General features: G+C 44.2%; 1 protein-coding gene across 1 annotated transcript in view; it reads right to left on the bottom strand.

Annotated features, from left to right (window-relative positions):
• Nucleotides 1-12,461, bottom strand: part of zdhhc5a (zinc finger DHHC-type palmitoyltransferase 5a) — a 38,992-nt gene extending 26,531 nt beyond the window's left edge. The window contains exon 1 of the mRNA XM_055909482.1: nt 11,999-12,461. The gene's annotated coding sequence lies outside the window, so the exon portion shown is untranslated. The remainder of the gene's footprint in view (nt 1-11,998) is intronic.
• Nucleotides 12,462-16,564: the final 4,103 nt, after the last annotated feature.

Here is a 16,564-nt window from a genome sequence, read left to right as displayed (position 1 = left end):
AACAGGTAGTTGATATGCATAATGAGGGAAAGGGAAAAACAGAGGAAGAGAGAAAGGCATAGCAAAATGGCCTTTGATTGTGGCCAAGTGGGATTCTTGTCTCTGGTTATTTTGCTCCCTGGTCGGATCAATCGTCAGATGAGATAGGAAAAACAAAACAGCAAAACGAGAGCAAAAAAACCAGCGGAGACGAATATCAAGCAGTCCTAAACTTACTCTGGAGGTCAGCTAGTTTCCTTACTAATTAAAGGGCTGTCCCTTCAGTCCAAACAGCGTCTTAAAAAACGCCAATGTGCTCGTAGACGGACTCTCAGACTTTGTTCTTCCTGGTCGGGGCATCCCTGAGCCAATGGGAGACAAGCAGGAAGTCTCAGAGGCCGATCCCACCTGCTACAGGTGTGTGTCGAAGAAGACGTGTGCACAGGTCAAATTGTGTGTGTCCCTGTAACCTGGAGGTGTCCGTGAGGGTACACATATCCAAAACACCCTTAAAAGGTCCTGCTGAAAAATGGTAGAGAGAGAGAGAAAAAAAAAGGACAAAAAAAAAAGCTATGTGAAGTTGAACCCAGAGAGGAAGGATGAAGGCCTGAAGATTAGAAGCTGGAAGCTATATTCCCTAGTTGGGGGCTGATGAGCTCCTCCCCAGTGTCTGTAGACTCAAGGCCCAGCTGTGTTAGCTAGCCAAGGAGAGAAAGATGAGGCGGGCTGTTAGTTACATAAGCCTCCGTCTCACTGAGCGAGGCAGCCAGCCAGCCGGTCCCCCAGGACCATTCCTCTACTTCCGTCCCCCAGCGGAGTGCAACGAGAGGGGGGGGGGCACACCCTCCCACCACGACCCCTGAGAACCAACTGAGTCTCGGAGTACGAGTCTGAGTGGCTGCGAGACGTTTATGTGACTCTCTAGGGCTACTTCTAGAGGAGTGCGTGTGATTCTGTGTGTGTGTTTCTGTGTGTGTCTAACGGTGTTAGCCTCGGTCTATCCGTCTCTACTGTCTGAGTCAGTGTGTGATTCTGTTTGTGTCCGTCTCTCCGTCTGTGTGAGTGTGAAGGGGGAGGCTGGCAGTTAGGAGAGCAGTGTGATAATCTGTAAGGAAGAGAATTTGAATCCAACAGGTTTTCCTACAGGCACGGTCGCTCTCTCCGCCCCCGCTGTGGTGTGACTTGTGATCCTCCTCTTCTTCTCTTTAGCCAGATATGTTGTGGCAGGGCCTCTGGATGTCTGCTGGGACACAGCTCCTAGGAGGAGGGGGGGGCGAGGGAGGGGAGAGAGAGACAGATGGGATAGAGGGAAAGAAAAGGGGAGGGTGGGAATAAGAGAGAGGGAGGAAAAGTGTGGGAGAGAGATGCACGTGTTTAGCTCCATCGTGAACGACGGACAATTCTATGTACGGGACGTCATCGTAAACAAACAGCATTCAATGTCGAGCACCAACTAGTCTCGCAGGAATGCTTCGGTTGTTCACCTCGCTTCTGCTGTGTAAGTTACCTGCTGCTGTCACTGTGTGTGCACAAGCGAGTGAGTTCGTCGACCGCGAGTGTGTCTGTGGGCAATATTTTTTTTCATTTTCTTCTCTCGGCCAGCAATCATTCTGGTTCCTAAAAACGAATCCATAAAAACAAGGTGTGTGATTGGGTCTGGCAGATATTCCGTTAGCCGTCCAGGGATTCATCTGGAGGAGTGTGAGAACAAAAATAGATAGATAAGAATGTCCTGTCCCACGTCTCGAAACAGCGTTTGACAAGGTGTTGAGAGGTGACGGTTTTCAGGAGTTGAGTCCTATAGCCAGGGCCCCATGTGCCATTCAGACACAGCCAATGTTAGAGGGTGTGAACCGTGAACGCACAGAGTGAGACTGAGTGAATGTGAGTGACTGTGATTCTGGGCCTGCGAAGGACGCCACGGTTGGAAGGAAATGAGAGCACGCCCTTCGAGACAGAGGGTACAACCTGAACTCGCACAAGAACAACGCTCATTTTGCCGTTTTTCCCAGAAGGCCCTACCTCCTCTATTGAAATAAGTTCTCCAGAACACGGCCCCTTGTACAGGTGAGAAGACGAGGATAAGATACAGCACCTGAGATCAAGCTCCATTCAGACTCATGAATTTCACTGAACCACCACAGTCCTAAGTCCTTATTAGAGCGCAAACGTCAGCAGGTTATCATCATGACTCGTGAAAAGAAAAAAAAGTGCATTTATAGTGACTAAGCATTTCCCCCCTCAATCTCAAAGTGCTTTAAATTGTATTGGGTTGAATTGTCTGTTCCTCAACCAATTAGGCGCTCCCTATCTCCCCTTCGACAGTCGAAGTAGTCAACTCAACACTGGTCACTCTGTGACATCCTTCCCAAGGGGGCGTATTCATTAGGCACCAAACAGAAGAAAACAGACAGAGAGGGAGGGAGGGACTAACTCAACTAGTCCAATAAAAACGTATTCCATTGCGCAACGCTTAAAAAAAAAAAGGACGTTTTTCTCCAATGTGCCGCCTCTTACACCGGACAGGTCTGTAATTAGGGTGATGTACTTCTAAAACAGGCTGACGAATAGGGGACACGCCTATAGATATTAGGCTCAGCTATGCCGAGACAGGAAGTGACAGTGACAGTCAGACTGATGACCTGAATCATTCAAACACTAATACACATCCTGTAACATGACCGCCCAGGTTCTTCTCAGTGTACGTCCCAAACGGCACCTCCGTTTCCTTTATAGCGCACTAGCTTTCACCTGGGCCCCATCTTTTTTTCTTCTTTTTTTTTTTTCTTACTACAGGGCCCTGGTCAAAGGTAGTGTACTATAAAGGAACTAGGGTGTAGTTTGGGACACAGCCCAAGTAAGCCTCTTCCGAGCCAGAATGGCGATACCAGCCCTATCTCCTGTTTCTGTAGTGGGAGGCAGCTTGAGGTATTAGTACACCCCCTAGACAGGACGCTAGTCTGTCGCAAGGCCTCAACCCCGAACCTTCTCCTTGGATAGTAAGCCTAACCCTAACTGTTCATTCTGGACTTCGAGTCTATGACTATCATCTACGACTGATACCTCTCTCACTCTCCTTACAGAATCTCCATCTCCAACATAAGGAGGAGGGAAAGACAGGATAGTGACAAAATATATATATATATTTTTTTAAATCGCTAGTATGTCTGTAACATATAAACTTCTCTGCTTTGTGCTAAATTCCAATCGAATTTGTAAAATATATAGACCTCTGCTCTGGGGCTACGTCCCAATCGAATTCATTAACCTCCTAGTATCCTCATCTCCTTCCCTTCATCATCATGTAGGTAGGTAGGCAGACCAGGAGTTTTCCGACCAGACCAAGGAAAAACCACGGCGCTAGCTAGTTATAGCCATATAAATAAGGTCCAGAGTTTTCCCTAGTCAGTTCACATGGTCGGGAACACCTCTGGCCTTACTGGTAAGAGAGAGAAGACTGGCTTGTATCACTCAGACCAATGGTTATCGGAGTGAAACAGGTGCTAACCTAGGAGTATTGGGACACAGCACGGATACTGATATAGGCTCTGTTCCAGATGGCATCCTATTCCCTAGAAAGTGCACTACCCTATGGGCCCTGGTCAAAAGTAGTGCACTACATTGGGAGCCATTTGGGACACAAAACAGGTGGTTAGCCTGTAGCAGTAGCATCTTGCCAGGAAAAGGCTGTCTCTGTCAAGACTGGCATAGTACTGAGATCAAGAGAAAGATTACACATAGCGGGCAAAACGGGCACACACACACACCGAGAGTGAGTGATTGTAACATGAGTGTGGATGATTGCCTAATCAGCGGAGTAGGTCTTACTGCCGTGGGGAGAAACAGAAGCACAGACACACAATATGATTCATTGCAGTGCTACGCCCTGCCCGCGTTCACCTAATTTCTGGGGTTGTCTAGGAAATATGCAATCAGAACCTGTCATGTGTGACCAACAATACGTATTCTTCCCCTCTACAGCGTAAAAGGTATGTGATCATCTGATGATGACTAGTGAGTACCAGGTGCTGAGAAATGACTAGATACTCTAACATGACCACAGATGGACTGAGATTATTATATATACAGTACCAGACAAAAGTTAGGACACACCTACTCATTCCAGGGTTTTTCTTTATTTTTACTATTTTCTACATTGTAGAATAATAGTGAAGACATCAAAACTATGAAATAACACATATGGAATCATGTAGTAACCAAACATATTTTAAATTCTTCAAAGTAGCCACCCTTTGCCTTGATGACAGCTTTGCACACTCTTGGCATTCTCTCAACCAGATACATGAGGTAGTCAACTGGAATGCATTTCAATGAACAGGTGTGCCTTGTTCAAAAAATTCATTTGTGGAATTTCTTTCCTTCTTAATGCGTTGCAGCCAATCAGTTGTGTTGTGACAAGGTAGGGCTGGTATACAGAAGATAGCCCTATTTGGTAAAAGACCAAGTCCATATTATGGCAAGAACAGTTCAAATAAGCAAAGAGAAACAACAGTCCATCACTACTTTAAGACATGAAAGTCAGTCAATCTGGAAAATTTCAAGAACTTTGAAAGTTTCTTCAAGTGCAGTCGCAAAAACCATCATGCGCTATGATGAAACTGGATCTCATGAGGACCGCCACAGGAATGGAAGACCCAGAGTTACATCTGCTGCAGAGGATAAGTTCATTAGAGTTACCAGACTCAAATTTCAGCCCAAATAAATGCTTCAGAGTTCAAGTAATAGCCCCATCTCAACATCAACTGTTCAGAGGAGACTGCGTGAATCAGGCCTTCATGGTCGAATTGCTGCAAAGAAACCACTACTAAAGGACACCAATCAGAAGAAGAGAGACTTGGACTTACTTGGGCCAAGAAACGCGAGCAATGGACCAGTGGAAACCTGTCCTTTGGTCTGATGAGTCCAAATATGAGATTTTTGATTGCAACTGCTGTGTCTTTGTGAGACGCAGAGTAGGTGAACGGATGATCTACGCATGTGTGGTTCCCACCGTGAAGCATGGAGGAGGTGTGGTGGTGCTTTGCTGGTGACACTGTCTGTGATTTATTTAGAATTCAAGACACACTTAACCAGCATGGCTACCACAGCATTCTGCAGCGATACGCCATCCCATCTGGTTTGCGCTTAGTGGGTCTATCATTTGTTTTTCAACAGGACAATGACCCAAAACACACCTCCAGGCTTTGTAAGGGCTATTTGACCAAGGAGAGTGATGGAGTGCTGCATCAGATGACCTGGCCTCCACAATCAACCGACTTCAACCCAATTGAGATGGTTTGGGATGAGTTGAACTGCAGAGCGAAGGAAAAGCAGCCAACAAGTGCTCAGCATGTGGGAACTCCTTCAAGACTGTTGGAAAAGCATTCCTCATGAAGCTGGTTGAGAGAATGCCAAGAGTTTGCAAAGCTGTCATCAATGCAAAGTGTAGCTACTTTGAAGAAGTAAACTGCGCTTATTTTCAGCAAACTTAACATGTGTAAATATTTGTATGAACATAACAAGATTCAACAACTGAGACATAAACTGAACAAGTTCCACAGACATGTGAATAACAGAAATGGAATAATGTGTCCCTGAACAAAGGGGGATCAACATCAAAAGTAACAGTCAGTACCTGGTGTGGCCACCAGCTGCACTAAGTACTGCATTGCATCTCCTCCTCATGGACTGCACCAGATTGGCCTCCAAATCGATCCCGCTCCAGAGTACAGTGTAACGCTCATTCCTTCGACGATAAACGCAAATCCGACCATCCCCCCTGGTGAGACAAAACCGCAACTCGTCAGTGAAGACCACTTTTTGCCAGTCCTGTCTGGTCCAGCGACGGTGAGTTTGTGCCCATAGGCGACGTGATTGCCAGTGATGTCTGGTGAGGACCTGCCTTACAACAGCTCTCAGTCCAGCCTCTCTCAGCCCATTGCGGACAGTCTGAGCACTGGTGGAGGGATTGTGCGTTCCTGGTGTAACTCTGGCAGTTGTTGTTGCCATCCTGTACCTGTCCCACAAGTGTGATGTTCGGATGTACCGATTCTGTGGTGTTATTACATTTGGTCTGCCACTGCGAGGATGATCAGCTGTCCGTCCTGTCTCCCTGTAGCGCTGTCTTATGCGTATCTCACAGTATGGACGTTGCAATTTATTGCCCTGGCCACATCTGCAGTCATCATGTCTCCTTGCAGCATGCCTAAGGCACATTCACGTAGAGCAGGGACCCTGGGCATGTTTCTTTTGGTGTTTTTCAGAGTCCGTAGAAAGGCCTCTTTAGTGTCCTAAATTTTCATCACTGTGACCTTAATTGCCTACCGTCTGTAAGCTGTTAGTGTCTTAACTAACATACCACAGGTACATGTTCATTAACTGTTTAAGGTTCATTGATCAAGCATGGGAAACAGTGTTAAAACCCTTTACAATGAAGATCTGGGAAGTTATTTGGATTTTTATGAATTATCTTTGAAAGACATGGTCCTGAAAAAGGGACGTTTATACACACGCAAGAAAAAAGTATGCAAAACCTTTGAAATTACCTGGATTTCTGCAAAAATTGGTCATAAAATAAAATGTCACAACAATAGACACACACAGTCTGCTTAAACTAATAACACACAAATGATTGTATTTTACTTGTCTATATTGAATACATCATTTAAACATTCACAGTGTAGGTTGGAAAAAGTATGTGAACCCGTAGGCTAATGACTTCTCCCAAAAGCTAATTGGTGTCAGGAGTCAGCTAACCTGGAGTCCAATCAATGAGACGAGATTGGAGATGTTGGTTAGTGTTGCCCTGCCCTACGCAAAACACTCACAAAATGTGAGTTTGCTATTCACAAGAAGCATTGCCTGATGTGAACCACGCCTCGAACAAAAGAGATCTCAGAAGACTTAAGATTAAGAATTGTTGACTTGCATAAAGCTGGAAAGGGTTACAAAAGTATTTCTAAAAGCCTTGATGTTCATCAGTTCACGGTAAGACAAATTGTCTATAAATGGAGAAAGTTCAGCACTGTTGCTACTCTCCCTAGGCCTGGCTGTTCTGCAAAAATGAATGCAAGAGCACAGCGCAGAATGCTCAATGAGGTTAAGAAGAATCATAGAGTGTCAGCTAAAGACTTACAGAAATCTCTGGAACATGCCAACATGTCTGTTGACGAGTCAACGAAACGTAAAACACTAAACAAGAATGGTGTTCATGGGAGGACAACACGGAAGAAGCCACTGCTGTCCAAAAAAACCATTGCTGCACGTCTGAAGTTAGCAAAAGGAAGGAACACACAACACTATGTATGGAGAAAAAAAGGCACAGCACACCAACATCAAAACCTCATCCCAACTGTAAAGTATGGTGGAGGGAGCATCGTGGTCTGGGCCTGCTTTGCTGCCTCAGGGCCTGGACAGCTTGCTATCATCGACGGAAAAATGAATTCCCAAGTTTATCAAGACATTTTGCAGGAGAATGTAGGCTGTCCTCCAATTGAAGCTCAACAGAAGTTGGGTGATGCAACAGGACAACGACCCGAAAACACATTAGTATATCAACAACAGAATGGCTTCAACAGAAAAAAATACACCTTCTGGAGTGGCCCTGTCAAAGTCCTGACCTCAACCCGATTGAGATGCAGTGGCATGACCTTAAGAGAGCGATCCACACCAGACATCAAAATTCCTCCTGACCGTTGTGCAGGTCTGATCCGCAACTACAGAAAACGTTTGGTTGAGGTTATTGCTTCCAAAGGCGGGTCAACCAGTTATTAAATTCAAGGGTTCACATACTTTTCCCACCCTGCACTGTGAATATTTACACGGTGTGTTCAATAAAGACATGACAACTTAATTGTGTGGGTGCTATTAGTTTAAGCAGACTGTGTTTGTCTATTGTTGCGACTTAGACGAAGATCAGATCAAATTGTATCACCAATTTAAGCAGGAATCCAGGTCCTTCCGAAGGGTTCACATACTTTCTTGCTGCTGTATATATGTAGTCTGGATCTACTACAAAACCTAGAACCACCCATCTATCTTCATTTATGCTTTTCTACCGTAATCCTGTTAAACCTGTCAAACTTCAAGGAAACAAGGATGCATTTTTACAAGTATTCTCCTAAACGGGTCTGTGTTCAACTCTCTAGTGTCTCTCTCTCTCTCTTGCTGGTGTCCACTGTCCAGGAGAAGTCCTGACTTCTGGACCATTGACCTAGCTGTGGAGGACCTCCCACTGACTCAACCAACAAACTAGCTGCTTCATCTGGGATTTTCCCCCTCAATTCATCTTTCCTCGCCTTTCTCAAATCACATTGGAGGGGAGAAGATCCAAGGTACCTCCCCTCAGGCCTTCTCCGCCAATGCGTTTTGAGGAGGCGAGGAGATGCTTTGAAGACTGACACAGATAACCGCTGAGAGGGAGAAACTGAAAGAGAGAGCTAGCCTATTCTGACACGGTCAGATTCCACAAGGATTAGCTAATGATCAACATCACTTCCTCTTCTTTTCAGGTGGCTGCTGGGTAAAACAAGCTGATGCCTTCCTTGTAGGGCATGCTCACCTACATCATCACACTCAGCGGGGAACAATGTAATTGGACGCAAAGGTGTAAATGTGTATGTACAACAGCTGCGCGTCTGTCTCTAGACTACATGACCTCATGGCTCAGGGACATTGAACTCCCTATCTCTCTGTCTCTACATGTTCAGCCATCATTCCATTTACATGACCCCCCCCCCCCCCCAATCCATGGGGAATAATGAAGTACATTCATTAATTAATTCAGAACACCCCTTGACTGTCACACTACATCTGGTGGTTGAAACAATATCCACAACTGACAAACCAAAGTCCTTACAGTTCCTTCTTGCAGCAAAATATACTTATGATCTGAGTAGGGCTGTGACATGATGGAATTTTAGATGATGTTAATTGGCCAGCCAAATGACCACAGTCTCCATATTAACCGTTACAATAGCAAATAATAATACAATTCAAATGTATATTATTTTTGACGCACATTTCTCCCTCTCCTCCTGACTGCATGCGCTGTCATAGGTTGTATTTCTGTGTGCTGCTGCGCCTTTCTACATGTGCTCAATTGCTACAACACCTTGCTTGTTTTAGCAAGGAGCAACAAAGCTTCATCACGTTGTTAAGAATCCATGTTACCCCACAAAAAGGCACGAACACCCGGCCATCTCGTCTCGTCATGTTCGTAAAATAAAAAACGTTATTTTTTTTTACGCTGAAACTACCCTGCATCTACGACAACACATTCAGAAAGGTTTTCTTTCCCTTATCACTTCTTAGGTGTGAGTGAGATCCCCACCCAGCCCAAAAGAACTGGTTTCCATGGAGACCTCTGACCAAATCTGCCACGGATGCTGTGAAAGGGGGCCTTGACACAAAAGTGAACCGATGACAAACAAAACACTGAGGTTAGGTGGAAAGAATGAGTGTATACAATACACATAGACCCAATAAAGAAGGCAGTTGAGTACATGAACACAATGACTGTTTCCTCCTTCCCTCATCGGCCGCAGTAGCGCCCAGCCGGCCACGACTGTAGGCACAGGCTCCTCTCTTTACTAGCTAGGTTTCCATCCAATTGGCAACAGATTTCCATGAGAATATTCAAAATAAATCAGCATAAAAACAATATGCGCATTTCCCCAACAGGGCATAGCGCACATAAAAATTACCTTTGCGGTGAAATTCCCATGTACCGAATAAAAAGTACAAGTTAAATGGGTTTCCAATAACATTTTCAACTCCACTGACGGTTTTGTGACAAAAGAAATTGCGCTATATAGCCAATGCCCCCCCCCCCCTAGACAAAATAGCGGATTATTTATATTTGTCCAACCGCAGTCAAGCATCAATTATGTCAGCAGAATAAGACAGCAAAAAAATTGTGTTTGGAAAGGAGTATCAAGCTCATCACGTGCGCCACCCTGTGAAGTTCATCATTTATTTCATCTGTAACCTAATAAACTGCTTTATTCCCAGAGTCCCATCGGGCGGATCTAACAAAATATCATCACGTGACTCCAAATTAACTTCGATATGATGGTTATTATATCAGTATTTCTGCAAACAGGCATTTCCACCGCCATTTCTTACATAATTCATATTACAGACACAAAAAGATCCCACCTTGTCTTGCGTATTTTGTTTTGTCGGCATTTGAAAAGTTTTACCGACAAATTTGCTGTTCCCATCAGGCCTGTAGAGACATGTTTAATCCAACATGGACTTTACCTCACATAAAAAAAGAGGTTGTATGGAAACCTGGTTACTGTAATACATTAAACACCACCACTAACAACTTCTCCTCGACCAGTGGGGTAGCTGAGGAGAAGTGCATACATTTGCATTCAAATGGACTGCGTGCGTATCGTGATCGATGGGGTGGCAGAGGTCTGCAGCCCAGAGTGAGTCATCGCGCCCCGGAGCCTGGAATCCGCTGGCAGCCGTACACATGAGTACAGCTGTTCACTCCCTGAGTGTATCATTCAATCCCCATTCATCAGAATGGAGGTGATGATCGGATGTGTCCCAATACTCTTGAATAGCTTCAGCTCCTCATCTCCTTTTGTTTGATACATGCCCCTTCTATTATTCCCTCTCTGAATTATATTTCCTTCCCTTCCAGGAAGGATTTTACTGCGACCTCACAGCTCATTTGTATCTTATCCACCCTTTATCCTGCAAACTTCACACGTTTCAAGGTGGACCCTGCCTGCAGAAACACACGTTTTGTTCCTGCACAGGGCATGCACAAAACACCATCTAAATAGCTGAAGGGGAGATGACAATCACGTGTTCAGTCCTCAACAGGATCCCCTGTCAAGTGTTACCACACAAGCATGTGCTACCAGGGCTAGGCAACACCCCCACACAAAACTGCAGGTTGGTAACTGGTCTGCCACGGGATAGGCCTTAGTACAGCATGTGATTTAACATTATGAGGTGGACGTCATGCTGCATATGTAGCCAGGGGGACAATAATAGTGAAAGGAGTTAAATCACAAACGTGACTTTTTTGGGACTTGGTGAATACTAGCTAGCACACCTCCAAATTGTGTGTATGGTTTGACACACACAGGCATGGAGCCTCATGTAATCCCACGATTATATTGGCACACCTGGGGTAGCGAAATATTCCATTCATGTAGTCTGAAAAACCATACAAGCTGACAAATGGTTGGATAATCTAAAATGGGTAGGTAGGCTATATACAATTCTACGTTTCTCCTAAATCTGTGATACCGAAGCTTCGTCAACCGATCGAAAAGGTTAGTTTGTGTTTACGTTCAGTGAAAAAATGCGATATGATTTGAAACCCTTTCTCATTCTCGTTCACAAACCCATTCCGTCTATTTTTGGGTGTGTATCGCTGCGGTTCCACTCTTTCTCTCTCTTGTATAGGCCTCAAAACGGATCCCCGAACTCACTCTCCTGTCTAGGTTGAGAAAAGATACCTTCAAACCTGGGGTCGACGCAGCGGCACAACCCGATGTGTTCTGACGGCCCGGCCTTGCTCGAATCGAGATGACACCCTAAACCACAACTCGTTTGAGGTTAGCGTAATAAATATTAGTTAGCCTCACGTCGAGGTATGGTTGGCTGTATGGACGTTGACTCCGATTCAACAGCTTTGCCCCGAAAATATAGACATGAACGTTACTGTCTACAGTGTTAAGTGAGAGTCGGTTATGGTAACGTTCGCTAACTATGAATTGACTAAAGTTACTAGTCTATGACTAACTAAAGCCCCCTGTAAAAATGTAGCTAGCTTCAGTGGTACGGAATGGATATTTTGTTAGTCATTTCTGGTGGCTAACTAACTACTAGCTAGATAGGAAACTGTGCTAGCTTGGTGGCAACACCTGAGCGTTTGAGTTACCTAGCCAGCTATCGTTGGATACCACCTTTAACCAGCTAGCTACAGTAACATTAGCTCATAGGTTCCATTTTCACAACAGCATTTTGACAAACCTGGCTAGCCATTTACCTGTAACGTTAGTTATATGGATTCACACCGGCTCCGTGACTGAATAAATCCCAAAACGGTTGAATGTCCTCCGTTGATAGATTAGATCGATAACCGTTTTAATCTCCATACGAAGTTTTGGTGCTGGGTCCTCTGTGTTAGCAATTTGGCTAGATAGCTACATTGTCCTTCTCCATTACGGTACAGTATACGCCTAAAAGATAAGTATCTAAGCTGTTCGTTTTCACTGGTCGAGGCCTTCGGTGCATGTGTTTAGAAAACGGCTAGGCGTGTTTTAATCCAAGACACGAACGATATCGGCAGGTAGATTGTACGGAGGTGCCCGAAACCGATACATATTTTCAGCACCAACCGAGTGCAGAGGTCCACTGTCCATGAACCTCTATCCGAGAAGATATTGAAATCCCGCCTCCTTCCTTGCTATTGGAAAGTTTGTCTGTCAACCAAGAAGTGGATGCTAATTGAGAATATTCTATTGTACATTATAAACTGGGTGGTCGAGCACTGAATGCTGATTGGCTGAAAGCCGTGGTATATTTAAGCAATAACGCACGGGGGTGTGGTATATGGCCAATATACCACAGCTAAGGGCTGTTCTAATGGACACAGCCCGTAGCTATGGTTTATTGGCCATATACCACAACCCCCCGAGGTGCCTTATTGCTATTATAAACTGGTTACCAATGTAATTAGAGCAGTAAACATAAATGTTTTGGTAACCAGTTTATAATAGCAATAAGGCACCTCAGGTGTTTATGGTATATTGCCAATGTACCACGGCTAAGGGCTGAATCCAGGCAATAGTGGCATATTGGCCAAATACCACACCACCTAAAATGATTGCTTACTTAGACCATTTCATTGATCCTTAAATGAAATCTCCACACCTGGGACACCGGGTCATACAAAACGAACTTACCCACTCATCAGTAGCGATAAAGACCAATACATCATGTCATGTGTTGGTCAATCAATGTCCATACAAGATACCCTCCCAAAATAAATACTTGTATTTTGACTACCAACACACAAATACAATTAGGTATTTATTGGGTAAGTGGTTTCAGCCTGGCTATTCCTACTGCATGATTGACAGGTAGGCCTTGACTGAAAGGGGGGTGCTGAAAAACCCTCTGACACACTGACATACTAAACACTGTGTATTTGTGTGTGTTTACTGTCTCAGAGTGTGTGTGGGCACGTAAACACACACACGCCAGGGGATTAAACCGACAGCAGGAGTTTTGGATAAGCCCACCCAACCCCTCTCCACGCACACGCATCCCCACAAAGCTCTCTCTCACACACACACAAAGCTGACCAACATCTGCTGTAGCACCACCAGACATAATGATACAAATGTGAATCGCACTAATGAAATCACACACAATGGCATAACAGTGTTTCCCCTAGGATTTTGTATGCAGCGGTGGCAAGGTTAGCATGGTGGGGGGGTGGCCAATAGCGATTTTTAGAGTGTTTCTAGATTTCTATGAAATATAACCTACAATTACTTACAATATAAGTTAAATAGTTTTCCTTACAAAAAATTGGAATTAAGTATGTTAAAAAGCAGCTTTTCTGTGTTGGAATGGTGTGGGCATATACCGGCCATTAAAAATATTCACACTTGTAGACTGGCTAGCTCATCCTCCTTTAGACCGCTGACTGGCCAACTCATCCTGCTGAGGAGTATTACCAGGCCCCCAGTGTCCGGTCTGGAGTGTGAAGTCATGAGCTCTGCTAGTCGGCTACTGCGTACAACCTAGCGGTGCCAAAAGCCCTGATCAACCCTAGAAAGCCTATGTAAATTATGATGAAAAGAAAAAAGAAAAAATTATGATTGGCATAACGGCCCAACATTTTTTGGGGGGCGGCTGTTTTGGGCTCTAAAATGTGTTTATTATGATCAAGTTCGATCACCACAGTGAATTATTTTAAAGTTCGGGAAAAAAAATCGAGATAATTAATTAGATAGTAATATATTCTGACTATTAAATTTGTCATCACACAGGACCATGTGCGACCAATCACGATGGGTAGGCTATGAGGAGACTCGCACCCTCATGTACGCTCTTTGCACTTGGTATCCGGTATTGACGGCGATATCATCTAGCAGCATTGGGTTGACTCTCTCAGGCAGGATGAAAACCACTACATCAACCATGATCCTTTGCTAGTTACGGACACTTACGGATCATTAGCGATTTTTTGTGTGGAACTTAGCCCCATTCAGCAATATGGCGCGCTTCAAATTAAAATACTTCCGGCTTCATGCACCATCTGGAGATTTCAATAGAAATATGTGGAGGACGTCAGCACTATCACGATCTACTGGTTTTAATGTCTATGAGTATTACATCATACTCTATGAAGAAATAGCAAGCATTTTTGTTTGAGGTGGGGTTTTTGGAAGTGTTTTTGTTACATTTATGCTTTGACCACAAATACAGGTATAGGACGAGTCAACAACATTGTTTGGGTGTGAGTTAACCGAATACGAACTTTTAAAAAGTGCGATTTTCACTTGGCAGTTACTTTAAAATTGAATTTCCTGCAATTCTATACATTTTTTGTAATGGGGCTGAGAGAAAAAGATGTCAGTTTTAAAGCCAATTTCCTGCAATTCTACACATTTTGCAATTACTTATGTCGTGTTCTTATGCTATCTGAGTGACTCAAACATTATAACGAAACCAATGGGGATCAATGCCATGACATTTTTTAAACTTTAGATTCTCCCTGACTGTGTAGTTTTTATTCTGGTGGTTGTTAGTTCTCAAAGATGATCTAATAAAAACATATTTACAGCTCCATTATCTTTTCAACATAATTTATATCTGGTGTTAGTCGTTTAAGTTGACACGGAAAACTTTACTATCCCAAAAAACGATAGATATAAAGAAAATACTGCTAAATGAATATAGGGGAAACACTGACATAGGTGGCTGACATGGGGGTGACAAGGGATTTCTAATGGTGTGTATGTGTGTGGTACAACGAGAGGGAGCGAGTGTGTGTGAGAGAGAGAGGGAGCGTATGGGTGTGTGTGAGATGGGTGTGTGTGAGAGAGAGGGAGTGTATGGGTGTGTGTGAGAGAGAGGGAGTGTATGGGTGTGTGTGAGAGAGGGAGTGTATGCGTATGTGAGAGAGAGAGGGAGTGTATGGGTGTGTGTGTGTGTGAGAGAGAAAGAGAGAGTGTACTGTAAACCCTTTGGTAGTTGGCACAGAGAGTAAAGACAACAGAAGGGATGGACATGGCAAAGCAATGCTTCCACACGCCGGCGAAGGAAAGATAAACCTCAGTGTGTTAATACACTGATGAATACACTCACGCATAGACACACACGAGCAGGGCGCACAAAGTAAAAAAATTGAATTGCTTTCAATGTTTCATAGAGCTTCCTATTGTAAATGGCCCGTTAGTGTATTACTCTGGGCCTAGGCCTGCTTGAATACATTAGGCTATTGAATTAGTATTTCATATAAAAGAGTGTGTTTTCAAGTACAGCACGTCACAAGAACGCAGTGGATATACACTGAGTGTACGAAACATGAAGAACACCTTCCTAATATGGCCCTCAGAACAGCCTCAATTCGTCGGGGCATAGACTATCAAGGTGCCGAAAGCGTTCCACAGGGATGCTGGCCCATGTTGACTCCAATGCTTCCAACAGTTGTGTCAAGTTGGCAGGAAGTCCTTTGGGTGGAGGACCATTCGTGATGCACACAAGAAACTGTTGAATGTGAAAAACTCAGCAGTGTTGCAATTCTTGACAAAAACCGGTGCGCCTGGCACCTACAACCATACTCCATTCAAAGGCACTTAAATCTTTTGTCATGCCCATTCACCCTGTGACTGGCACCCATGTCTCAATTGTCTTCAGGCTTAAAAATCATTATTTAACTTGTCCCCTCCCCTTCATCTACACTGATTGAAGTGGATTTAACAAGTGACATCAATAAGGGATCAAAGCTTTCACCTGGATTCACCTGGTCAGTGTATTACATGGAAAAAGCAGGTGTTCATAATGTGTTGTATACCCAGTGTAGGCTCCTGCATCCCAAAAGGCACCCTATTCCCAATATAGTGCACTACTTTTGACCAGAGTCCTATGGGAATATCAAATTGTATTTGTCACATGCACTGAATACAACAGGTATTACCTGTACCTTACAGTGCTTACTTAAAAGCCCTTAGCCAACAATGCAGTTTTAAGGGAAAAAAAAGTGTTAAAGTCTAAAAAACAACAACAAATAGGGCCATTTGAGAGCACACAAAGTGTAGCTTTTGATGGTTTAGCCGATATCTCGGTTGCAAGAGGGATTTATGTACATTTAGAACTTAAGACAATATAGTGGCTGGGGGCCATGCCGGGGCCACGTTCGGCCAGGGAAGGGACATTGCTTTAGGCCTACCTGTATAAAAGTCACTGTAGTCAGAACAGTGTACATCCCAAATGGCACCCTATTCCCTATAGAGTGCACTACGTTTGCCATTTTACTATGTAAAGCGCTTTGAGCATCTGGAAAAGCGCTATACTTTGCTATACAACCTGTCAATTC

The sequence above is a fragment of the Salvelinus fontinalis genome, chromosome 42 (assembly GCF_029448725.1).
Source record: "Salvelinus fontinalis isolate EN_2023a chromosome 42, ASM2944872v1, whole genome shotgun sequence".
Lineage (NCBI taxonomy): Eukaryota > Metazoa > Chordata > Actinopteri > Salmoniformes > Salmonidae > Salvelinus > Salvelinus fontinalis.
Note: the sequence above shows the minus strand (reverse complement) of the source record. Positions and strands in the feature narration are given on the sequence as shown.